General features: G+C 39.8%; 1 protein-coding gene and 1 long non-coding RNA gene across 5 annotated transcripts in view; both read right to left on the bottom strand.

Annotated features, from left to right (window-relative positions):
• Positions 1-27,471, bottom strand: part of LOC145962052 (uncharacterized) — a 282,741-nt gene that overhangs the window by 142,849 nt on the left and 112,421 nt on the right. The gene's annotated exons all lie outside the window — the stretch shown is intronic.
• On the bottom strand, positions 1,403-23,883 carry LOC145962059 (uncharacterized). Its single transcript, XR_014435799.1, has 3 exons — positions 23,639-23,883; positions 13,322-13,403; positions 1,403-2,026 (listed from the first exon to the last, which is right to left on the bottom strand). It is a non-coding gene; the product is annotated as an uncharacterized LOC145962059 (long non-coding RNA).

The raw sequence follows: 27,471 nt of genomic DNA, 5'->3' as shown, positions 1-27,471 counted from the left end.
CTTATGAGGCTGCCGGTTCTCTGCCGTTTTTTCTCACTGCAAGCGTTTTTCTTTTTCTTCGCTCGCACACACAGTGTCTCTCCATTTTCTTAATCCGTTGCGCCGCGGCGGAGGATTATTTTATGAAGTTGTGGTGCCATAGCATCAGCTGCGTCTTCGACATGACCCCGACCCTCGATAGAATAGCAAAGGAAGGCGAAGAAAAGCAACCAAGCGCCTCGTGCTGTCAGTGAAGGACCACCCTCTAATGCGAGTTAATAATACTCCCCTATTTTTTAAGAGTCACTATTTTATTTATAAGATACAGACCCATATACGCGTAGAAGAATATTTACGGGGTAAGCGACTATTATCTCATACCCCCGGTCTATTCGGTAAACTGGAGGGAAGAAAGCCGTTTCCCCCGAAATATATTTCTAGATGCATACTTTATGCTGCGCGTACACCGCACTCGCGGGATGTATCGCATATTTCGCGTCAGTATGTCAGATCCGATAAAACTTTGTACTCGTATGTAAGATTCGACGAAAAAGCGAAGCAATCACTTTATTACGAAATAATTATCATTTTTTAGAAAAATCATACAAAAATATATATTCGATGATAATATAGAGAATCTGAAATTATTAATCATCTTGAAAAAAATCTACATATCAAAAGTATATTATAAAATATATAAATGTGTCTTGTGAACACATGAAAAAAATATATTTTTTCATATTTAATTATGCATCTTCAATTTTGCTTATTACTACTAAATAGTATATTAAAATTTTAATAGTAAATTTAGTTTAAAGTCTTAGACAGATTTATTACAATAAAATTTTTCGTCAGCTTGTAACTTTCATGCGTTATCGATTTCAATCTTTTAAAAGAAATTTTTGTTCCAAGTTTGCGTTTGGCCAAGAAATTTTCCTCTCATCTGGTGATTGTAATTCGCAGGGAATACCGATTATCGAGTTCGACAAAGGCATCGAGGAGTGTAGAAGGAAACCCTGATGATTCGAACCGGACAAAAGCAGTCACCGCGGTAATTATCGTCGACACTGGCGAGAACAAGGAGGAGAATCGTGTCCACGTGAACGCCGTCGACGATGTAGCTCGGCTACATCGAGAGGACGCGGTCCGCCAGGACGCTGACTGGGCTTCACCGAGTTTCTAGCTAACCAAGCAACCATCGGGAACCAAAGTTCCCGTCGGTCGGTCTAGGTTTCCAAGCTCGTGGAAACTTTCCGTCTGGACCTACTCTCAATGGCCAGAGGATCGGGCTTCTTTGTCCGCCCACCTGGCTCCCGGACCACCGGTCGAGCGAACACAGCCGTTGCAATAAACGTCCATTAGTATCAGGAAGACTTGCTAGTTCAACGTGAATTACAATGATCGCACGGTAAATTAACTTTATTTCCCTTTCTACTACACAACGTAGAGTTTTTTTTCTGAAATTTGGAGAGTATAAATCTATATTTATTTTAATTAAAAATTAAAATCGTGAAAGAGAGAGACACATGAGAGTCAATTTCAATAACACATATACATCCCACAATTCGCGTCGTGTTTTCCACCACAAGCGACTTAACCAATTACAGTATTTTCCGGGAGAATGGCGTAGATTCTCTTACGTTATCTTATGGAGCGTATGTAAATTAGAATCTCGTCGAAAGCGCGGCTTCCTTCGAAATCTGTCTGTTGTCTCAGTTTGACTCCTCTCTTTCTCTCCCTCCTTCTGTCGTTCGTTTCTCCTATCCTTCTCCTCACGAGAGCACCTAACATTACCAACACCGCCACTGATGGGTTTGTATTCTAATTTCGCGCTTTGGTTTTCACCCGGCTTTCCACCAAAGCGAGGCGAGAGTGGAGAGAGGGAACATTTTCTTCGCTGCAACCACCCACGAGGATGAAATCGCTTTCCAACTAATCCCAACGGAAACCCCCGTCCCACTCCTCGTAGCAACTCTGCACGATCCGCCTTTCTTATCCTGAAGGCGAGCTTCTTCTTCTTCTTCTTCTTCTCTTCCTCCTCCGTCAGCTGGGTAACCAAGAGATTCCGGATTTTAATACACGTAAAATTAAAATTAGACCCATATTTGCATTTGGTAATGGGAAAAAGAACACCACCGTGGGATAAATTCTCGCACACGCCGCGAGACATACCGAGGAGGTTTCTTGCTTACGGCTTACGGCATATATTAAACTCAAAGCCGGCAACGTTTGGTAAGCTTGTCCCGGCGATTAAGGCGAATTACATGCGCGATACGATTACCTTTAAAAATGTAAACCTTTATAAATCCTGTTTAGAATAAATAATATTAAACTATCATTGTGTGACAAAGTATTTATAAGTAACAAACAAAATATTAAATTATTCTAAAAAATAATTCAAAACTTATAAAGTACATTAAAAACTTAATATCTTATTAAAATATATCAAATATTATATTAGATTGAAATTTTTTAGAAAGCTTTCTTAAAAACTTTAAAGGCGTTGAAGAATGACAAAAGGATTTCCGTCGAAGAAGCCATCGAAGATAGGTTTAAAAGCAAAGACCTGTGAAATGGCCTGTTTTTCCCGAGCGACTCGCTCGCAAAGGCATCCCTTTGCTCCACGGTGTCAAAAAAATCAACCATTTTACAATGCGATTAATTGCAAAAATTCTCTTTCGAGAAAATATTTTTCTTCGCTTTTTCTGTTAAATTTAAAAAAAACTTAAAATTTAATTTTTATTTATATACATGCCTGCAACTAATCCAAAATTTTAAAATCAAAGTTTCGCCCATCGAGAAAAACTGCACATGCTCTATTAAATCGTCACTATTAGATTATTGTTAAATAGAGTACGTTAGATTATTGTTAAATAGAGTACTTCTCCTAGAGTACGAAAGCCCGAAGAGCAAGCTTAGTATTGAATCTGGAGATTTCTTATCACTGACAAAGGTACACAAGATGCTAGATAGCAAAACATCGAACGGACTGGGCCAAAGGGTAGTCTCTATAGAGGTTTGCTGAAGTCCTAACTGCGGCCTAACGACGGCTATCAGTGGTATATCGGGAAAGGAGAAACTCAGATCTTATCGGTGCGTTACCACCTAAGCTGTTTGCGTCTTGTAAACTCGAAGATTACCAAAGTGGTTTCCCCACCGACTACCCGCTCTCTCCCGATACGAGATAACGTGGCCGACGAGGAAACCATGGACGAGGGTCTAGAAGTGGGTATAGACGTCGAGGATCCGGATGGCATTCAATGTGTGAATTGCGGCGTCTAGGGTCGCCTGTCCCATTCCGATTTTAGACCTGGTCAGACACGCGCAAGACCTCGCATAAGGATAGACTCGGTTTGCCTGACCATTCAATCATTAACCCGAATTACACTCTAACCACTCTGACTCGAGCAATATAAATGATTAAGTTAGTTCGCGTTACGCAAGCACAAACACTTTGGCGCGTGCTAAATTGTGATGCATTAATCAATGTTAATGTATTTACGTTGAAATGTATACACCTTTATATTATTGATCATTAACAGCAGCATTTAATCAATTGCATTCAATGCAAACATTATACAAATGTAACATTCTGATATTTAATAATAAATTTAATATTTTTAATCTTCTCGTATAACATTATAAATCTTCTAAAATAAATTTATAGCATGACTTGTAAGTTTAAAGCATGTTTCAGAAATGTAGAAATCTATAAATTCATGTAAAAATACATATATACTATATCTTTGAATTTCCAATAAAATCGAATTGTTCTCGGAAGATTATTCTCATCATGATAATGATATGCTTAATGCGTCCGATACTTCCAAATTTCGTATCTCCAGTAACTTAGGAATGCATAGATTTCAACTATATCCTCGGTGAAGCAACGAAGTTGCCTCTGTCGATTCAAAGTCCCGGAAGCTCGTCTTCCAAGCGATGAGCTATAGAAGAGTACGCGGAACGGGCGAGCATGCAGTCCACGGAATCGCGGATTCGCCGACGAAGTAATAACTTGGAAGACGGCTGCGCGAGTCCGTCGCAGGTCGCGTTTAGAGGAACACGTACGAAAGTGGATAAGCAACCGCTGGGAGAAGTTCATTCATGCGCTGACGCGTCCGGAATAGGTTATAGGTAACGCGAACACCACGTACATTCTACTGTCTAACTCCCTTTCCCCTCCCTCTTTCTCGCCCTATCTCGCAGCCACCCTCATACGAGAATGCAATAACGACTGGAAGTTTCCTTGGGAGATCCTCAGACATCGTCTTAGAGGTCCTGGCCGTAGTTAGCCCGCATTAGTAATCTCCCCGAGGTATTCTTGAATTCTATGTCGCCAAAGCGAACAATCCTCTCTCTTCCTCCTCTCCCCGACCAACCATTGCGGATTCAAATTCGAATCTCGAGGAGTTATCGCGGTGTTTCGCATATTATTAATTGCTATTTCTTTTTGTACATCAATAGAGAAAAGTTGGGGAGATTGAAAGCAAATATTACTTATAATTTATGTCATAATTTTTCAATCATTGATTCCTACATCTACTTTTCAAATACAATTGACAATCAAAGAGAGAATAGTCATTATTATTGACATGAATAACTTAATATAACATATGCAAAGCATTCACCTTGTTCTATATTGTGCTCATTCACTGCACGTCAATTAAATCACGGAATAACGCCGCTACAATTTAAGACATTGATATAACTCAGCGTGACGCACAAATATCTCTCGTGCAAATTATCCTGAGAGAAAGTTCCTCGCGAAAATACATAGAGTTAGGCGGAAGCGCGCGCAGCGCGGCGGTCGTTAAAAACGCGGCCATTCATTAGAGCTCTCTTAATTACCCGCGAAAACAGATCGCGCGGCGGAACGCACACGAGCACGAAAGTACCGAACTTTCGAATCGAAATCGCGCCCGACCCCGCCCGGTCCCCCTCGTCAGTCCCGGGTAACGTTTTTCTCCAATCTGCATTCCACCCTCTTACCTCGTTCGCAGCCGCTATCATCGTAACAACTGTTACGATTCGCAAGTCTGCCACCCTCTCCCTCCCCCTTTTATTCCCCCTTCCGGTCACGAACCGTTTATTCGCACACTCGTTAGTAGACTCCGGCTAATTAATACGCGCCGCGAGCGCATCCGCGTTTTTGCGAACGCATCATACTCTGCGACCGAGAAACTCGCGGAGGAAGGGAAGGAGGGGGAAGATCCTGAAATCGAATCGGTACCGACGATTGACGAGACTCACCCAGTCCATCACGAGACGAATACGAAATCGACGAGTCGGTCTCCCGAGGGTCGAAAGGGTCGTTTCCATCGCCTATAGTCGGGCTTACGCCGGACTAAATTAACCATGAATGGCCAATTAACCTGGAGACTGTGCCAACTAAACCGCCATGACTGTCTTTGGTCTCCGACCAAATTGATCGTCGTCGTATCCATTTAATCGTTACCGATTGCATAAGAAATGATAATCGCACTCGCATTTCGAAAAATATGATCACGTGAGCGCAAACTGCTGGTCGCGGTCGATTCCTGGCAAGCGGCCATCAAGTCCGAGATTCAATTCCGTCTATAATAGTCTATAAAGTGGTCGTGAAGTGTTATCTGATTTTTTGTACCTTACATAAAAACGAAAAAAAAATAATTATTTTTACTTACATAAAAATGAAATAAATAATTATTTTTAATTATTTAAAATTTTAATTATTTTAAATAATTATTTTATCGATACCTTTGAACAAGAGCAATGTTTCAAAAGACAATCTCTATGTCTAATGATGCTATAGCATTATTTTATATTCGTGCTTAATAATTTAAAATCAGATGGTTTCTCGTATAAAAGAGACTTCTTCTTTCTATTTACAAAACGATATAAATTATTTTATTTCCAAGATATATGAAATATATCTTAGAAATAAAAAAAGGAAATTATATGACAGAAATACGAGAGATTTTTACGAATATTAATTTTCGGAAATAGATTATTATTTTCCTCATATCATATATAACAAATATTTGGTAATGCAAGTAGTGTGTCTTGTAAAATTAATGCCTATGTATATGTATATTAAACTAACGTGAATATTAAGAGCAAACTTAAAAGATGATTATCTTGAAATATTGAATATATATAGTATCTTTTTCGCTTTAACTTCCCAGAAAATCATAACCAAAATTCCCGATCGATTATCTTCATTCGTCGCGCGGTACGATACACGGGGTTTGAGAAAAGCAGCAACCCCTAATTCCCACACCTCCTCGGGTTTCCCGCTCTAAACCGTCTTCCTACGAGGTGGGGGAGGGTGCCGTTCCACGCGATGGTACATTTTTAATTACTTACACCCACGCAGCTGCATCGCGCGATGACTATAAATCAAGCGGAGCGCCGCCCAGCAAAGTAATTACAGCTTGAATTTTAGATAATGTTGCCGCAAGCACGGCTCACCCTCTCCCCTTCCACCTGCCTACTCTGCCAAACCATCCGCCTCTCGCTCAACCAACCCCCGATTCGCTGTAAATAGATCGTTGCTCCGTTGGATTTTTGTTAATCCGCAGTTTTCCGTCGCGAGCGGTAAACTCGTAAAATATCAGCATGATTAAAGAGACAACTCTTTCTATCGTAATATTGCCATTAAATACTCCGGACAAAAAATAAATATTATTAATGAATCATTAAGCATTTTATAATATTTATCAATTTTCTTTCAAGAATGTAACAGGCATTATTGATAATCCAATATATTGAACAAAGACATACATTAATTGTCATATGCTGCAAATTATCTCACTATAATAAGTTCCCATATAATATAACACATTTACTACAAGTTACGAATTTTTCTTTTGGCTAGATTTCCAACTTTATATATTTACGCATATGTAATCACTTTTACTTTTAATTAATCAATATTGTCAAATATACGACAACCAAATAGATATATCTCGCTGATATTGATCAATTTTTAAAGTTCATATAAACTTGTCTTCTTGAATTATATACTTGAATTATATTTGGAACTTTATTTCGAGATAATTTTGAGACTTGCAGCATTGGAGAACAGGGGTAGCTCTAACTTCGTGGCTAAGCGTCAGAGTCGGGAAGCGCGACGTCGGAATTGTTTACATAATTATGCGCCAATTAAGAGAGCAGACTACAGGAGGCAGGAGAGAAAGAGAGAAAAGGAAGACGCGACCGGAGGATCAGTGGCCGAGTGGCTGATGAGGGCAACAGCCATCTCGATTCCCGCGCAATTAAGGTGCGGTTGAGAAAACCTAAAAAAAGGTTCGCTAGAAAAGAGTGGAATTTAATTAGGAACTTGTACTCTCTTGTATTGCCAGGCAGCCATAAAGAAGCGAAACAGCGCGAACGGAGCGGATACGTAGAAAGAGATCGAGAGAAAAACCGTTGTAGAGTAGAAATTATTGAACCGAATAATTCAAGAGAGAGACAGAGGGAGAAAGAGAAAGAGAGAGACCGTGATTTGCGAGAAGTAGATGAAATAGGAGAAGCGAAGAGAGAAAACACGAGAGCAGTAGGATATCGTCAGCGAAGACATAACAATCAGGAATATGATAACACGCGGGACGGATGCTTACTTTCACCTCAGACTTCGGCGAGGATGCTGAGGAGCCGAAGAGGATGACGGCGGGGCAAGCAGAGCGAGATGAAAGATGATGAGTGAAGGAGCCGTGGCAGGAGTAGGGGCCGCTTAATTAGAGCCAGACTTCCGTAGGATGCTTGAGGCTTCCCCGCGCTCTAAAGTTCTATCTTCCCACAGTTTATCCGCGTAAAGTGGCTATCTCGAAATTACCCTCGAAATTATATCGAATTTCGGACTCGGTCCCGCTCGGTCTACCATGTCTTCGATACGAATATCTAAGATATCGATAATCTCTCGAGATCTCTGGATTTCCGATCCATCAAAAATGATCGTCAACATGATGGAAAAAATAATCGATCATATCGTACCAAGACGTAGATTGATGCGATAAGTATCTTAAATTATTCTTTAATTTTCTGCTACTAATATAAACTCCAACACTCTTCCTAAATATACAGTATAATTGCAATACTTTTCAAACGAATTTATTTTGCCAAAGAACAAGTAAGTAACAAAATTTTCGTTACTAATTAATTTAAAAAATTTAATTTAAAAAATATTAAAAATTATTACTAAAATCTCCTTTATTTGAGTCTAACTTGAATTCCTTGTGCTAATCTTAACTTAAACGCACGTGCAAAATTCATATATTCCTATTTCAGATAAATCAAGAATTGCTAAGGATGTCGCGCTGTTTCCCTCGACTTCTTCGTAGAGTCGTCGCTTTCTCTAGAATATTTCGCACGAGCAACAGCCGCGACGGAGGGCCGATGTTTACTTTATCCTCACTAATCACGGGACGTATTTGCGTTTTATAATCCTTGGTCGGCTAAGAGGGTAAAATCTGAAAGCTTAGTGAAATCTCCTTTCGGTTGGATGAGTAATCCCCGCTCCAGCCCACGATTTTCGCCGCAGCGCTCCTCATCCCTCGTCTAAGAGTCGTCTGAGAATAGAACATCTTCGTATAACGCCGAAGAAGAAGTCCACGTCGCTGACTTAATGATTCACTTTATTCCCGTAATATAGTCGTGCATTCCCGAATATTTCCGTAATAAACATGCGCTTAGAAATATGTGAAAAGATCTTCGGACTTGTGAAAAATTCAATCTTACGAATACAATAGGCATGATATTTCTAATTTAATTCTAATTTCAATACGTATCACATTGCTCATGTAAAAAAATCTCTGGTTACTCATTTGACCGAATTTTAAGTTCAAATATGTAATATTATTTTACTGAATCGCATGTAAGGATTAATTAAATCGACGAATTATAATTCTACAATCTAAACAATATATCTACCGAATAGCACAATTTCGGAGACAAAAGCCGAAATATAAGTAGTGCATGACGAAGGTTTTCCAAGGACGAGCACGAGTGCACAGATCGATTAATTGATAGGCGCAAGCGTATCGTCGGTCTCGCTGCAGGAAACTCGAAGGTCTGAGTTATCGATAATTCACTCGACTTGACCGTCCTCTCACTCGAACCACCCTCCACGGTCCTGCCTCCTTCGCCCTATTTATATGATTAATGGCTTTATAATGACCATGCAAGCTTACGATTCCACGCGCAGGACAGAGTAACCCTATCTTGCCAGTAGCGACGTTCACGCAAAAGAATTACTCGCCGTCTTACCGAAGGGCGCTCGCAAAAACGCATATAATCGTCATAATAATAGAGCTTCTGGTTTTATTTTAATGAATACTGCATCGTCCGTGCTGTGCAATCGCGGTTTAAAAACGCATGAACCTCCCATTATCTCCGCTGATCGATTATTGAGCTTCATATTATATGACACTTACGTCATATTTGCATCTGTTTTTTTTTAGAAACACAACCTTACTGAAAACTTGCACGAATATAATTAAATTTCTGCATAAATCTTACTAATAGCAACAAATTAAAAAAAGGGATGTTACATTATCATGAATATATAAATTGAACAAGATGTATTATAACATTCAGAGCTTTAATTGTTATCGATTCTCTTGTTTTAAAGATATTCTAGACGATTGAATCGAATTAAAATATCCGGATTCTGTCGTCGATTTGCACTGAATTTTCGACGGCCAGGAAAGGATAATCGCGATCGATCGGTGTAAAATTTCTCGGGGGTGTCGGAGTGGCATCGGAATTGCGAGCCAGGTGAAATCGAGCTATCGAATCGACATTCGTCATGCGAGCGCGTCAGACTCTATACGTGTTCTCCTAACGGTAACTCTAGCCACTCGACGGTAATTCTCCGGTTGGCATGCGACCGCCACTCGAACGACACGATATCACACTGTCGAGCGTCGCGCCATTTTTTTCCCATTTTTTTCAGGGCTCCCCTCGCGAGACCGACGTGTGCACGAATGGAAAGAGCGAGACATGAAGCCCTTTTAAATGTCCACGAACTTGGTGCGCAGCAACAAAATACAAAATTAATTGCAGGTCTTGGAGCAGCAGCACGCTAAGGTGCTAGAACCGTGCGAGGACTTTTTTGCTTCATATATATTTATATATAAATCCAATTATGCTCGAAATCAGACGCTCTAATATTTTCGAAAAAATATGTAATATATTGCATTTAATTATACGTATTAGTAATGAATCATTATATTTTTCGATTGCTTGTTTTCAAAACTTAGATGTTGCTGTGCCTCAAATTCTTTAATTGACACTTTATCGTATTTTTTGAATTCCTTAAATTAATATATATATGTTTTCCATTTAATACTTACATCGCGATAGTACGTAATTAAATTCGACGATACACTAGGAATAATGAGATGCAGTAAAATTCAACTGTCTCTGGTTTTAATTAAAATCGTAGGAATCATATCCGTCCAAGCAGTATTGTCCGGAAATTTAACACATTTTAAATACAATTGAATCACTGCAACTGCAACGTATAATCAAGAAATTCCCGTTCTAATCATCGTAAATTAATAGAGAAACCTCTTTTAATTTCCTTCTCTGATACTCGAGAGACGCGTAAGTCAGTTACGAACGATTAAGCGCGAAAATTGTCGAACACGTAAGCCAAAACAAAGCGTGCCAAGGTTTAAAATACACTGATCGCGACATACGGCGACAAGGGAGCTCGGTATGCGACGACGCAGACCTACGTCCGTCTTTACGAGCCACGTGGCCAAGACGTAGAATCGGCTGCGTCAAGCTGATATAAAGGTGACAGAATAGATGTGTAGAGACCCGCATCCTCCACACCACGTAGACATTCATAGACGTACACTAGCTAGGTAAAGGCATAGTCCGATCGGGCTACGTGGCTTACAAGCACGTGGGAAAAAGCGCGTGCGAAACAAGCGTCGGCCGGCCGGCGGCTTCTACAGGGACCGCGTGCATAATGGATGTCGGGCGTATGCGCCTGTAGTACGCCGCTCTACCTGGCAAAATAACACACATTTGTAGCCAATTTTCCGAACGATCGTCATCGACGTCGTCGTCGTCGTTGAAGGGAACGAAGATACGAGAAAGACTCGCGATATTGTCGTCGCGACACGCCCCGATGCTCCGCAACCTCTGACCCTCGTCTTTTCTCAGACTCTTGCGCCGATTCGCCTGAGTGACGATAGAATGTCGAGAGTCGTACGTTTCCTTGTGTTGGTGAAAGCGCGTTCGACGGAAATTTGCGACTGTAAGAGATTCTGTTTTCCGAAAAAAAATACACAATGACAGATACAGTGCATATTGCACGAAAAATCTGTGTACTGATAATTTAATATTTATCGATAGAATTTCAATATAAGATATGTTGTTTCGTTACAATTTTTTTTAATCCATCATCTAATTTTAAATCAATCTTTTTTAATCCATCATCTAATTTTAAATCAATTTTTTTAATCCATCATCTAATTTTAAATCCTCAATTCTAACTAAAGAGTGAAACTTTTTGTTACACAACTAGAGCGACTGAAACAATTCTCGATGGATGATTGCGATATGGAGCAAGTTGGTTATACTTAATGCGCTATTTTTCTTTGCAGTTTAATTTCGAGACCATTGATGGATATTCTTTCGCAACGTAAGTGACAAGAAAGTTCAGGTTGAATGAACGATGTTGGGCCATAAGCTGCAATTTCCTTGACCTGCTTCCTTATTAATATTTCTGCGAGGTTTATGCACACATGCAAGAGCCGCGCTAATGCATATGTATATGAGCATAATGTGAACGCACTACGTCATAATATTAGCCTCAGAATGCTTCTATAGTTTCAAATACATCCACGGGACAATAAAAGGAAAATATTATAGAAATGTAGTTCTAACGCTTCAATTCGCTTCGCGAAATTTTAATATTTATAATATTTTTGTGCCATATGACCAATGTAAATATAACACGCATGCAAAGAAATAACTTTAACTAAATTTTAGAAATACAGAAAAGAATGCTTAACTACTGAGAAAAGAATAAAGTTACACACATAAGAAAACTATACTGTTTACTTTGCACCGGTATTATATTCAATTCTTTTCGAATTCTAGCGATGATATGCACTCTGCATTCTACATATATATGATTTATACATTCATAATCTATTCACGATAATGTAAAAAACGTCTCATTTCATTAGCGTAATGAGACTAACTTCTTCTCGATGTTTTAAAAATGTTATAAATAAAGTCTAAATAAAAAGAACTAAGTAAAAAAAGAAGATTGACACGTACTTAAAATATATACCCGACAACAGACATAATAGAAATTCAATGACAAACGATGCACGAAAGTGAAATAATTAATGCGTCGGACGCGACGCATTTTTGCTGCACTCGGTCGCGGGGAAAGATCGCGAAGGGGCGAAAACCGCGATAAATTGGAGAGGAGCGTGACGCTTTTTAAAGCCCATGATTTTCTAGCGAAAGCTCGCGTTTCAGGTGGCGCGGAAGGGCGAACCGGGGCGTGCGTTCCGTTTAGCTGCAACCCGGCAATTACCTGTAGGGCATAATTGTCATCCCTTACGTTTTCCAAGACGGCGTCCCCTTTGCTCATTCCCCTCCCTCCCTCCCCCTCCTGACAACGATTGCCCGTGTGCTCGCCCCCGCGGCCAAAGCTGCCCCGATGGGGGGCGTCGGGTCACGCGAGGCCGTGCCTGTCGCCAGGAGTCCACGCGACGCGGAGAGAGCCACGCGATGCCGAAACAACACCGACTTACCTTACCTGTATCAGATTTCTAATTACTAATTTACTCCCGACTCGGGCTCCTGGCCCTTCCGTCGGCTTTACAGCGGAGACCACTTTCGTGCTCCTTAAAAGCGAACAGGCATCGACGTCGCCTTGCGCGAGGCCGAGATTATGATCGGACTTTGACGGATCTTCGATCGATAAAACGCACGTTTTCACGGTCTCCCGATTGACTGTTTAAATTTTCTACATAATAGATTCGCTTTTCTGTTTATGACAAGAATAGAATAATTGTGCTAGTGAGACTAATCGAAAAATTTGTGCAATTAATGACACGAAATGTATAATAAATTATTATTAAATTTAAAATTATTAATAAATTTAAATTATTAATAAATTTGAAGAAGATAAAAGAGAACGATTCTTTCTCCTTTGATATTGAAATTTGATATGTGTTTGATATTAAAAAATCCGAAAAAATTAATACCAAAGCAATATAAACTCCCGAATTAATTTCGTTATCGGAGCTCTTTAATTGCATTAGTACATTTGATTAATGTCTCGCTAGCATAACTATATTCGAGATAGATTGTTTTTTTGACTTACCACTCGTCGACAGAAAAATGCTCGAAAGTTGTAAGTAAGTATTCTGCCTAATGCGACTCTGTTGAAAGGACGTGTTATTTACCTGTAATCAGAAAAAAAATAATACAGTGAGAAAGTATCGCTGAGAATCTTCGTCACTCATACTTCTCGAGTTGCGATACGCAGAGGATACGACGGTGGAACGCGTTGAGATACAGAGGAAGCGAAGGCGAACGTAATCGCGAGAATTAATTATTCCCATGCACGAATGTCATGTGCCTCCCTGTAATTACCCGACGGGCATAATTTAAGGCGAGCAGAGTTGTTAACAATATCGTTCGCGTTCCGGAGTTCGTCTAGGTGGTGAAGACCCCCTTCGTCGGTTAAAGGCGGTAGGCAGAAGGGGACGCGACTCTGTACCGTTTAGTTCTGTCAAAGGACGTGATTCATAACCGCGCGGCGACATCAGCAATAGCCATAACGCGGAGCACGGCGGTCCAACGATATATTACGTTTATAAATTAACGTGCGAAACTTTCGCAGTTGACTCGCGATAATCATTAATTTCACGTATTATCGTAAGTATGCAGTTCGCGATAGCGTGCGCCCCGTGGCCGGAACAAGTAAAACGAGACGACGGGCAAACAACGTTTTACAGCAACATCTCCTAACGACTTCATTTACGGTCCCGAGCTAATTTGCATCTTCGAGTCACGTGCCGTTTCGTTGGCGTCATTTTGCATCCACCGTCGACCTGGATGGTACGGTTTATCATATTCGTCCGGGACGACGAGAAAAGCGAGAGAAGTTTATTCCTTCGTCATTATTACTCGTTGATTATACGCGATAAAATTGGAGCGAGGATATCGCGACGAAGATCCTTTTTTTGTTAATGAATAATCCGAGCGACGCGCGTCGTATCACGCTTAATCTCAATCTCATAATGCGCCCTGCCACTTGGGTGTACCGCGTATTACCGTTTCGGGGCCTCGTAACTCAGCCTCAGCGATCCCGGCTTTGAGAGAGGAGCGTACCAGTGCGCGGCATGGTTATAACATTTACTTACTGCCGTTTAACCACTTATCACGTCGGATCTTGGAACCCGCGGCTTCTGCATCGCGCCCAAAGGCAGATTCGCGGAGTACAGAGGGACGGATCGCGTACAGATCTACGACGAGAAAGCAAGAGCGGGAGAGGAAGACGGAGCGAGGGAACGAGAGGAGAAGGGTCGATGGGAAAGGGGTGAGAGAGAGTGATACTAACGCGCATATCCATTACGCTAAGCGCGTGGAAACGTTTACGTGAACGTGTATAAGCGTATAACGTATCCGTCGTTATCCGTCTTACATCTGCCGCCCCCGCGTCGCGGCTGATCGCGATTACGCTCGCATGCTTCAAGGACATATCTGCCGGATATCAACTCGACTACGAGAGTCCTAAGCGCTCACACACCCGAACCCCGCGAACCTCGATATCCGGCCACCCCTCACCCGACCGGCAATCTTGCCTTTGCAGCCGCCGAGGATATTTACCGATTCCAATTGGTTTCGTGATTGCGCCTAAATGTTCGGATAGTTGGCGGTGGCCATTGCTGAATTAGACGGACGGATAGATACGCAATTTTAAATAAGTTCAGATGCGTAGATTCCGAACGATACAAGCGAATAATAATTCTGCTGGCTAAGATAGTAAATGATGAAGAGAGAAATCGTCGCTCTGAGTGAGCTGTGAATTCCATTAACGTACGCAACGATGAAATAATTCGCTCGTAACATAACGCTAAAGTATTCAGGCAATGTTACAAAACTTTTAATTGATCTGCACATAAGAGTTGCAATTAAGTACCGATCTTCTAATATAATTGGGGGAATGCACGATGCAAAAGTGTACAAGTAATAATTAATATGTGTAGCAAACACATTTTTATTACTGTAATTATAACTTTTAAATGCATGTTAGATTATCGTATACTTAATAATAGATAAGACTTCTTGTGCTATTTAAATATAATATTTAAATATATATTATTCAAACACTAGGAAACTTCTGTTTGTGTTTGAACAATAGAAATATGTAAAAATGTGATTAATGGAATCGTTGTCTCTCTAGATCATCATAAATTTTAATAGACAAATAAGATGTGCGGATAGGAAAAGGTTGCAGGTTAGGTAAACATGCCAAAGGGCCTTTCTGGCTGGCTCTGATGTGGTCTGCAGTCTCGGCTTAATAACCCTCGACCTCGTCAAACAAGCGTTTCTAACCGGCCTGTTCGCCTCTGGCATTGAGAATTCTCAGCGATAACGCGAGAATGACGTCAAGAGAGAATATATTGCGAGTCTCTTATACGTAAAAATAATCGAAATAGAATCGTGCAATGTTCAATTAGTCCTACTAAACGGATTTTGAATGAAAATTTGCATTAGGGAAAAACTAGGGCGAATTTGTTTAATGTATAAAACCTCCCTTAACAAATTCAGGTGTAAAAATGCCATATTTCCTACTCATTATAACAACTGGATATTTTAAATTTCAGAGATTAGAAATTTCACAGATTCTACATCTCTTCTAAACTACAGCATCTGAGGGCTTCAGTTTTCACATCATCATAGATTTCGTATTTTTAATTAAATCCACTATATCAAAGATTTCTCTGCCTAATATCTGAGAGAGAATGTTCGTGGATCATAGATAATATGTTAAGGAAACGTAATTCATACGTGCTGTAAGGTACTTTGATAGCAAAAAATTCGCGAGGAAAGTCACGAGGAACGAAGTAGCAGATTATATCGTTGCGCCGCGCTCGTGTGTACGAACGATGCAAGAGGAGCCCTGAAGAGGGGAAGCGCGGCGAGTGGCTCATCGACTGGTACAGACTAGTACCGATATTACCCTGCACCCTGCACGGCAAGGAAGCAGGGAAGCGAGAAAGAGAGAGAAAGAGGGACGAAGAGAAAGAGAAGAAGAGGGAGAGAGATAGGAGTATGTAAGCTCGTAGGTATCCGCTTCCCTTCTCCGCGATCAATTAATTCCGGACACTAATGCTTTTCTAAAGACACACACCCAACCGGCTCACCACTCGGCCGATAAGCAACTATTCCGAGAGAGCTGTCGGTCGGAACCATCGAATTGCACGTCACGCGATTCCTTCGCGATCGCAATGCACTTTCCTCTGTCGACTTGACTGGCAACCGTTGCGGTAAAAAGAATTTAGGAGATAAAATTATGTAAGACCTTCCTCGAGTTATGTATTAAATTCTGCATAACTTTATATTTTAAATTAGGTTGACCAGTTTCTAATAATTCGTAGAAATACGTAACTTCCCTTAAGATGGTCGTACATGTCTTAAAAGCGTCAAGGCATATTCGGATTTGAATCCTACATGTATCCGTTAAGTTTCTGATTTTCAAAGTTACAAAGTTCACGTGTGCGATAAATTTTCGTTGTATTTAGTTTCATCCCCTCCCTGTCGAAAAATCGACGAAGGTAATAGGCATCTATCTGCACGTTATTTCACATCTACGACTACGAGGCTGGCTTTTCCCCCCCGAGTATTCTAATTGTGAGAGACAGTCCCGGGAAAATACTCGGCGGAAGTTTCTTGCAGCCTCGCTCCTCGAGCATATCGCCGGTATTTCAATGTGCTACCAACACCAACGTCCCGGCCGCACCAACTCTTACCTTTCGGTAACACCTACGCCATTTCCCACCTTCCGGCACCATCCAACAGCGTCTCCCCCCGGACTTCATTCCAAAAGCAAAATTAAGTACCTACAAGAGATGGTAAATACAGTCACCGGCGTATTTCTCGAGGTAGATAAACTCGAGATTGGTCGCATCTCACTTCGATGGGGGACCAGATGCGTGTTTCACGAAATGCCTTTCTTGTTAAGCTGAGATGTGATAGAAATGAAGATGTAATAGAGAATTAAAATATTTTAGTAATTATATGATCGCAATCATATTCTCGCAAATGAAAGTTGATGTAATATGTTAAGAATAAAATCACAGAATTAATAATAAAAATATCCTAATAAAAAAGAATAGCATTAAATTTCCTACTAAAAAATCTGATTAATTTATTCATAAACGTATAAAAAAACGTATAAAGAATAATTTTAAAAATTTCAAAAAAAAAGAATCTTCCTTTTCTCTCATTAATGTTTAAAAATAAAATCCTCTTCAGTCAAGTACTCTTGTTAGCTGCTTTAACGTAAAATTATTTCATCGTCGATTTTCATATCATACTTGTCACAAGTAATTATATAAATTATAAGAACTGCAGAATTTTTGGATGCAACCGCTATAGCGATCTTTGAAAATGAGAAGAAGCGTCAACGAGGCTTTTGAGAAGTTCTCAAGAGTGACGTTGATCCCTCTCCCGTTACCCGTTGCGACTGTCACTCACAATTAGCCGTCCCGAAGGATCTGCCAGCTAGGAAGAGAAGGAGCCCTGGGAAAATAGAAGAGAACAAAATAAAGGGCGGGAGAAGGTAAGATAGCAGGAGCAGAGGGAGAAGGCGACTACCGCTTGACGGCGCATCTTACATGACAGTCTTTGTATTAACTATCAGGTAACTTCTTCCTGTCAACCCTTTTGCGCCCTCATCTCGTTGTTCCTATGCCGAGAGCCTCTTTATTCCCCGACCATTCAGTACCGAATAAGGAAAGAGAGTGAGAAAAAGAGAGAGGCTACGACGAGAATAACGAGGTGAAGAAAGAAGAGAGACGAAGAAAGATAGAAGCGAATTAGCACTGTCGGAGTAAGTACTAATCCTGTAAAATGCCTCCGAATGCAACACAGGAATACGGTAGCGCTTGTATCACAGCAAAATGTCCATTCTAGCAATTATTTGGATAATCGCAATTAAAGTATTAAAAAGATAAAATTTAGAAAACAAATATCAAAGTTATTGCAACTTGACAAAATAAAATTTCTGAATACAAATATCAGTAAATTATTCTACCCCTAAAAAATATTTCTCATCTTTTGTTCGCAATGCATATGCAAGAGAGCATCGATCGCTAATTCTTGCATAGCCGTGATACAAAATTATAAAGTTATGTTACATTGTGCTCACGCTTATACACTTCTCGACATGTTCGGCGCTCGTAGACACTATCTGAAGAGAGCGTGAACGTGGCCCAGACGAAGGTGCTATGCCGTAGGCAGGGACAGCTCATTAATATTTAGACGTATTTTGAGCGGCGAGTCACTACCACATCGCTAACGCCAGCCGCCGTCGTCGCCGCCTTTATACATAATTATTCGCGCGAGATTGGCGAGCGCTGAGCGAGCCTCGTTGCCTTGAAACTCCCCGCTGGAAAATTTCCAGTCGCTTTCTGAATTAATTATTGCACATAAAATACGATAAAAATCCGATCCATAAAGTATAATTCAAGTTTTCTATCGATATATGTCAAATTATTTCTATGTTTACACATTTTTCAAAAAATATGGTCTATGAATGTTGATAAAATTTTCTTCTAAAGGAAACCAATGCATCCGAAAGAGGGAAAAATTATGTTCATCTCAATCTGTACAGTTAAATGAAAGACGAATAAAGATTGACGAAAATAGTTTCAAAGTCGTCCTGTGGACGATTGAAAGCGTAATTTCGAGTGATCAGGACGTATTCATTTGCTTGCTGTTAATTAAGCTTTGCCTACAGTCCAGACTACGAGTGAGAGAACATTCTAATAGATGAGAAAGTAGTTTCCGGAAGGGATACAGCCATTTTTGCTACGAGCGCCATAAAGTTCTCTCGGGTATCGTATATTTATATTGCGACTCTCATTCCCTACGAATAAATATTGATTTTATCTCTATCTCTAAACTTTCCGTTACAAGAAATATCGCTATAGATTGACCTGATAATTCTTCCTTTAAAACGATTTCTAGTCGCTTATCTAGGATTTTCAGTAATAGTTTGTAAATTTATGTTTGCTTAAAAAATAACAATATTTTGGGATAAATTGCATACTACCTTTGTATGTAAAATTCACAAATATTTTTAAATATAAAGCAGATATTTTGTTATCAATCATTTTTTAAGATTTGACATTTTAACTCAAACAACAAGAAGCATTTGTTGTCCAATTTTATAAAAAAATGTTGAAAAACAAGCGTCGATTTAAATAGAAAGAGAGAAAGGTAGCGAAGGCGAACCTCTGGCGAGGTCTCCTTTGCCAGACTCCTAATCGATTGCCGCGAGTTTTAAACTTTACGCCGTCTCGTTCCCTCCGTTCGCTCTCTTCCGTTCATCTCGCGAAGCCGCCGACGACGGCAGGTCGAGGAGAGAAGCGACGGAAAACGCGAAAGGACGGCAAGCTAGAAGACAGAGAAGCAGAAGACAAGAGAGAGAGAGCAAGAAAGGAAAAGAGACAGAGAGAGAGAGGGAGAGAGATGGCAAAGTCTGTAAATTTTCTTACATTTTATGAGCCATCAGAATTTCATAACCTCGAGCCAGTCCGCGTGGTACTTTGCACAAGAAAAGTTTCCGCTCGCTCCTTCTCTTCCCTCTTTCTCGCCCTCGTAGCTTTCTCGCGGCACTTTCGAGAAAGGCCAAAGATGGCTCGGGAAGAAAGAGGATGGAGAGCCCGGTATGTGCAGCGGATCATTGTAAGGTAACGTTAAGACGACGCTGGTTCTCGCGCTAGTCTCTTCTGATTCTCCAATCCGCTTTGCGTACATTAGACCCGCGGGAGATTGAGCGAAGACGCCTTAGATCATAATATCGTTTAAAATGATGGGTAGTAAGAAGCTCGTTCTAGACATCCGCGATTTTTTGCCGTTTTCTTGTTTTCCATCATACATTTTTACTATACAATTATATTGTTACGTTAAAGAAAATTTCGAAGAAATGCGTGTAAATTATTTTGCGAATAGTTTTAGTCTCTCTATATTTCATTCTCTTCTTTACATAACTTCTCTTCTTTATATAACTCTTCCTATCATTAATATAATATTTTTTTGTGTAACTGTAAAAAACATATTTTTTGCTCAATAATAAGAATTAATTAAAAATCACATGCGTGTCATCTTTTTTTAGCAAATTCGTTTGGAGAAACTAGAGAGCCGATGATCGTGATTCAATTTATCTCATCATACGAAATGTGCATGTATGTGTGTGTATACGATTCTATTTGGTCGGATCGAGGCTACGGACTGTTATTCTTGCCGGCCGTCCAAACAGCGTAATCCCTTCGCGTTCCCGATTAACCAAATACCTGGTATACGAGCGAAAGCTCGTGGAAATGCCGCGTTGACGTGTTTGCGTGCTTCGCGGTCGCACCTTCGCGTGACTTTGCGCTTAAATGGCTTGACGTGCTTGACACGAGTCTGCCGATCGCCGACTCGTTGATTCGCAATTCGTCCCTAAAGAACACATTCTACAAATCGGCATCTCGTATAAAGCTATCTTTCTTTCTTATATTACTGCTTAAGATACTGCAAAAAATATCTAATAAATAGCACTGCATTTCTAAAAAAATGTAGAGATATTACTAGAGTGATAAAGATTGAATTGCTTTCTAATAATTTCTTTAATATGTTTATTTAACGATAATTAAATTGATAAAATCGAATATTAAATGAAGTTTTGCTAGCTAATTTATTCTTCTACTTTCAACTTACTTATAATGACTCTTATGTAATGACTTACTCATTGAAAAGTATTTATATTCATATACGATCACTGTACTTTCTCTAGTATAAGACTCTTTAATCATTAAATTTATTTTTTGTGTAATTCCAATCTCTTATCGTTACTTGTACTGCCATTATATTTAAACTCTTCGATTTAAAAAATTTTCATATGAGAAATTTGTAGATCTAATGACTCCAAAATATTATCGCAAGATATTTTAGATAGAGGTATATTTTAAGTACAAAATCGTATTTCTTCGCCGAGAAAAATCCACGAACACGTTGTCGCAGTAGTTAGACTTTTTATACGGATCTCGATTTTTTTCTTCTCGAAAATTACTTCGCGGAGCATGTTGCAAGTGGGCGGTTCTTGCTGGCGTAGAAACGGTGAGAATAGAATAAAGGCTGTCCTTGCGAGAGAGAAGCGACGAAAGGAGAAATAGAGAGTGAGAGAGAGAGAAAGAAAAAGAAAGAGAGAGAAAGAGGGACAGAGACGGAGTGGCGAGTAGAAAAGCCCAGAGTCGTGTCGGCCATGTTGTCAGCAAAGTTTCGTACTCCCTCTTAAATATAAATGTATACGTGCGAGCCGGCACGATAAAGCGTCTTCTCTGGTAAGTTCTGCGTAGCTATAGTCTACATTGTCTCGTGAAAATGTACACACACGCCTGTCCGTCGTGATCCATAAAGAGCCATTAAGAACCGACACTACAATATTGCATAAAGGGACGTGCGAACTTGAACGTTTCCACCGATATAATCCTTGTGATTCAAATTGTCACAGATAATTATTTTTGAAATGTGCACATATACATCGATTATCTCTTATAATAATTACATTCCTCGGTTATCTTTTGTAATAATTAAATATTTAACATTTTGCAAATCTCTCTTGACACGTCTTTCTTGTCTATTTTACCGTATTTGCTTTATTAGGAATCAAAAGTTTTATTAATTTCTTGTGGCCGCGCAACTGTTTATTATGCAACTTTAAAACAGAAATATCATATCTAAAATGTTAAAAAATTTACGACATTTTTATGCAATCTGACATTAGTAAAGCTTCTCTTCTCGTTTATTTCAACGTACAGAAATATGACAAACGGTATGTGTATCTAACGAGATCTTCGGCTCCCTTTATTGCGAGATGGTTTCGACCAATCGGTACCGAGAACACGCGCCGCGAAATAATTGCAGTCATTCCGAACCATTCGCTATATTAGTCGAGATAATCTCATCGCCCTATTTCCACGTTCTATCCATTTTGTCCTCCTACGTGATACGTAACTAACTTTGACAAGAATATTCTGTCCATGCGAAAGCGCGAAGGATGTTATCACGAATGCATGTACACGTATTAGCCCCCATATATTTCACATATCGTATGCCTTTACGATATATAATTAATAAAAATAACATGAAATTCTAAATATCATGTAAATTTATACTCTTATGAAGATATTTAAACTCTTTTGTGAATTTATATAAATTAGAAAACAATATCAATTCATAAGCAGTATCTTGTACTGTTTTAAAAAGCTTAGTGTTTAGCTCAAATCACTTAAATAATTTATTTTTCATTGTTAAATCTCGGTAATTATGCATATAATCATTTTTTTAAATAAAATCTCTATTTCGAAAAAATGATAATAATAAAGCACTTTATATAAAATAAGACTCCACGTATGATATATTTAATTAATAATATTAAACTGATTTTTCGCGAAGAATCACTGAGAATATTTCTTGATGTTCAGGGATAAACAAACGATGCAAGAACGATCTATTTAATTTGGGAAACTATTGACGAGACATAAATCGGCGATCCAAGATCTCATGGTATTGCTTAGACGGGAATTGAACGACGATATTTCAGCGAAACAAATCGAACGCAATGGTTCAGAAAGGATCGAATCACTCGCGTTTCGGTCGAGCAATCCGTGCACACGCAGTTGCCGCTTCCCTTCTCGATCTATGGCCCTACCCGATTACTCTCTTTCTACCAGCAGACAGGTGTTTATCCGACCGTACGCGCAAACACTATTTCCACCCTTCGCAGCCGAGCACCTCCAGATTGATTCCACGTAGTGAAAAGAAATAATCCACACAAATCGAAGCTCCAAATAAAAAAAAAAACAATCAAATCGTCTTTACTATTCCAACCCATCCTCCACACATTTCATTCATGTTTTTTTACATTAAAAATAATGCACTAACGGCGCGGTTCAAATTTAATTTAAATATTATAAATATTATAATTTTATTCTGTAATGCATAATTATAATATATCTATTTCAGATTATTAGTAATTGCGAAGAAACCAGGTAATTTTAAGACTTGATAAATAAGTAGATTACTCTTAAATATTGTTTCTTCTAAATTTCAATCATCATAAGTATGCTTCAATTGCTCGATGGAACAAAAACTATGATGTTAAAAATTAATCATTTGAATATATAAATATATTTTTATCATTATTTTATAGTTATTTTATAGCATCACATATACGAGATAATTTCTTATAAAAATATATTATTCGCGAGATTTTATTAAAATTTTTTCATTCGAACTAAAACTGAAAATGATAAGAGAGGGTTAAAAAAATTTGCAATATAAGAATTATCAAACGAAGACAGTAACAGTCACGAATGCTTAGTGATGCATCGAAAGTCAAGTATCCGATAAGTGTACTTACTGCGGCGAGTCTGAGGGTACGAGTTATCGTCTCTTCCGAAACCAAGATGCTTAATCACAGCGCTTCGGCGATCGCGGCCTGATGAGAGGGTGAACGAGCGCAGCCGTTCCCAGCCGCGGCGGGCATTGCGTGAGTGCGTGAATTCGTGCGTGCGTGGCGTGCGTAAAGAGCGTTTAGGGTCGCGTACGCGCGGAAATCGTCGTGGAGATCCTCTCGGCCGTGGATATCCTCGCCGTCGGTGGTACGTAACGATCCCCGCTCATGCCGTGAGAATCTCTCGCGGGCACTTGTCTTGGGCAGCCGCCAGGAGGAGCCGCGGGGGTTCCGGAGAAGGCTAGGGTTACGTGGGAGGAGGTGAAGGTGGAGTAGGAGTCGCAGGGGGGTTGAATAGGGATGGTGGTGGTCCTGCTCGGAGGTAGCGCTGGTTCCGGCGCATTCCGAGGACCAGGAGGGCCGCGGAGGGTCGCAGGAGGTAACGCGCGGGAGAGGGTGCAAGTGTTCCGCCCCACCCGTACTCGGCTCTGATTGGACTATCCCCGCTTAGTCACCCCCGGCCATCCCTCTCGTCCTCTTCTACCTCCTCCTCCTTCTCCTTTTCCTCCTCGTCCTTCTTCTTCGTCATCCTCCTCGTCGTTGTCGTCGTCCTCCTCCCGTTCCTCCTCCTCTACCTCTTGCTTCTCACGCTCCTTCTCCTGTTCCATCATCCTCCTTCTCCCTCATCTTCCTCCGCCCGACACCCTCGCGGCTACCTTCTCTTCCACCTTCTCCGCCACGCCGCTTCTTCTTCTTCTCGTTCGCGCTACCTCACCTCTGGTCCGTCGCCGCGCGTAAGAACGCCCGCCTCTTTTTCGATGCACCGGAAAACAGGTGCGGAAGCTCGACGTGGGGATTCCGAGATTCCTACTGGCTCCTAGAGCCGTCAGTAACTCTGATCTCGAGACTTTATTCCCAGGCTCACTAGTCCCACCCGTTCCCCCAACTCCTTTTTCCATACGTAGAGGACTCTCTCCCTTCCTTCCCCCCGTCTCGGCTGCGTTGAATTTTGAAAATTCTGCAAGAGTCTTCTATGCCGGGATCCATGCTCGATGTGGCATTTAGCTGCTTTCGGTTCCCTCTCGTTTCGAACGTACAACGGCTTTAATAACGCAGACCCTGCAGAATGCCCGATTCTCGCGAGATGTCATTGAACCGACGCTGTTTTCTACACTCGCGGAATTGACAAGGCAGAAAAGAGAAACCAGAATAGATAACGAAAGCCATCAAACGGAAGAATCTACTTTTCCTTGCACCAATGCAGAAGTAATTCAATAGAGCTTCAAAAGCTATATTTGTAAATATAATGAAATTTAATTTGATGAAATGATATGTGTGTGTATATCATGATATTTTCGCGATAAAATTTAATTTCCATAAAGTTCCTAAAGCTGAGCAACTTAAAACGAGCTTCATCAAATATTTGCTATTTCAAAGTGCATTCACCTTTCATTATTCTTTCGGAAATTGATTGAAAACTTAAATCAAAATAATCTGCTCATAAATGTGAATCAGAATCTATGACCAACATATATTTCCAGTAAATTGTAGCTATATTTCATCGATGATAATACATGAAAGAAAAAAGAAGAGATGGAAAAAGCTGTGCAGCACTTTTAATAATCGAGGATCAGTAAATTAAGAAGAATAATATCTGAAGAAAATTGCATATTCTTTTGTAATGCGCCAAAATGTTCAATCGCTCTAAATTATGTCTCAATATCTAAACATTTTGCAACAGATTTCATCAATGTACCCATCAACCTTCTGCCTCTGTACAATCGATTGCAATTGAGCGATGCAGTCAAACAAACTCGAGGTAAAATGACTCTGTTGCATACACATGCAAGTATCGGTGGCGTGTTTGTTCAATAAATGAAACCGCACTCTTGCAACGATTATCATAAAGGTTTAACGAACGTTGAGAAGGGAAAATGGAAGACAAGGGAGCAAGACAAGAATGCCCTAAGGCGACGGCATTTCGATAATTGGAAACCAATGAGCCGACGGTAGGAAGATTTTCGAGGTAAAAATCAACCCTTCTACCCTTCGTTCGGGCCCTAATGAAGCGAGCCTTCGGCGTTGCCTGCCGACGTGCATGCCTCCGCGTCGTATTAATTGCCTGCCCCCTCCGCATCTCGCGTCCCTCATCGCCACCGTCGTCCCTCTGCCACCCCCTTCTCCTACCCCCGGGCCCCATCTAACCCTTTCCATCGTCTTCTTGCACCGTCTCGCAGTTACCCGCGATAGCGCATTCTTCGACAAATTGGATCACGCTAGCGTGCGAGCACCGGCTACGGTTTATATCGCCGAGGACTCGCCAGAATAACCGAAAATTGTCAAAGAAATTGAGCTTCAAATCGTTCGAAAGCATAACCATTGAACCAATATTTTCATTATTTCAGAATAGTAATTTGGGAATTTCGAGATGCACGGAATTCATAGTTTTCATGAGAAAATGTTACGATAAAATTTGAAATCAAGAAGCAATTCCAGTATTAGTCTTCTTGTATAAAACCTTGAGAAACTTATTGAATATGTCATACTACCAGTTTTCAGGGCAAAATGCCAAAATCGAGCCGCAAAAGTGTCTATAATGGTAGAAGTTTTAATTCAAAAGAGGAGAAATGTATAGACAGTTATTATTTCTAAAAACTTAATTTAGAACATCATAAATTTATCACTTATAATATCATATACAAATTATTAATACATATATACATTAAAAGAGATTCCCTCACAAACTATAACATAAAACTTTAATATAAAATTTTTATAATACAATTATGATAATTATTGCATGTTAATTATGCGATCATTATTATATGTCATTTATCCACATTAATAACATGATAAACCGATAAATTGACCAACCATTCGTTGTTGTTGACATAATAACGCGGCAAATATATAAAAAAAAAAGTTTGCAATATAAATAATACCAAACAGATAGCCGTTGATTCGTACAAAAATTTGCACCGATTTGCATCTCGATAAAGCCTCAATTATTTCGTCGCGATTAAACATTTAAGTGTCCGACGGCACCGATTATTATTTTCAACGTGTATTTATCTCAACGAAAAAGATTATCGCGAATTATTATTGTTAGAATGGCATCACCATAGTATGAATTATTTAAAATTATCTATCTACAATATCACATCGATTCTGCAAAAGATTTATATTAGATTTATTCTATGCGGTTTAATTGAAAACTAACTAGTTGCAATGATGATCGTCATGAAAAGTAAAGTGAATAGAAAGTTAAAATAATTGACCGCGGGAAAATTACCTAAATATACGTATAATTAATTATTCATTAATTAAGCCATCGTCTGTACGTGGTTCAACTTGCTGACGTTAAGCAATTAATCACGTCCGTGACACGTTGCTTATGATAAATGTCATATGCGCTAGCGTTGTAATGCACACGCCAACTTGCGTTACTTGATCATAAATGTAATAGAAAAGTGAAATATATAACGCGTTGATTGTCATTTAAATTGCTTCTTATTTCCCTCGGCTAATTAAGACCAAGAATTGAATTGCTGATAATTTACTTTATAATTACCAAATCATTCAACCTGACATGTTTAATTCTCTCGTCTCTTAATATAAATTATTATGCATTAAAAGAGAAATTTGTGCTGCTCTTTTAGAATATCATAATATATAAATTAATCATTTTGCAAACCGCGAAGTGTCTTCAATCGGCAAAAGCCGAATCTCTTCCCGTGTGGCTTTAAGGTTGTGCGAGGTTAAGGCAATTTTCGACGTAATTCCGTTAGGTGTGGGCTTCA

Source organism: Camponotus vicinus, unplaced genomic scaffold, assembly GCF_025532165.1.
Source record: "Camponotus vicinus isolate PSW18456_S1 unplaced genomic scaffold, iyCamVici1.0 SCAF_11, whole genome shotgun sequence".
Classification (NCBI taxonomy): Eukaryota; Metazoa; Arthropoda; class Insecta; order Hymenoptera; family Formicidae; genus Camponotus; species Camponotus vicinus.
This window is presented reverse-complemented; position numbering and strand designations above follow the sequence as displayed.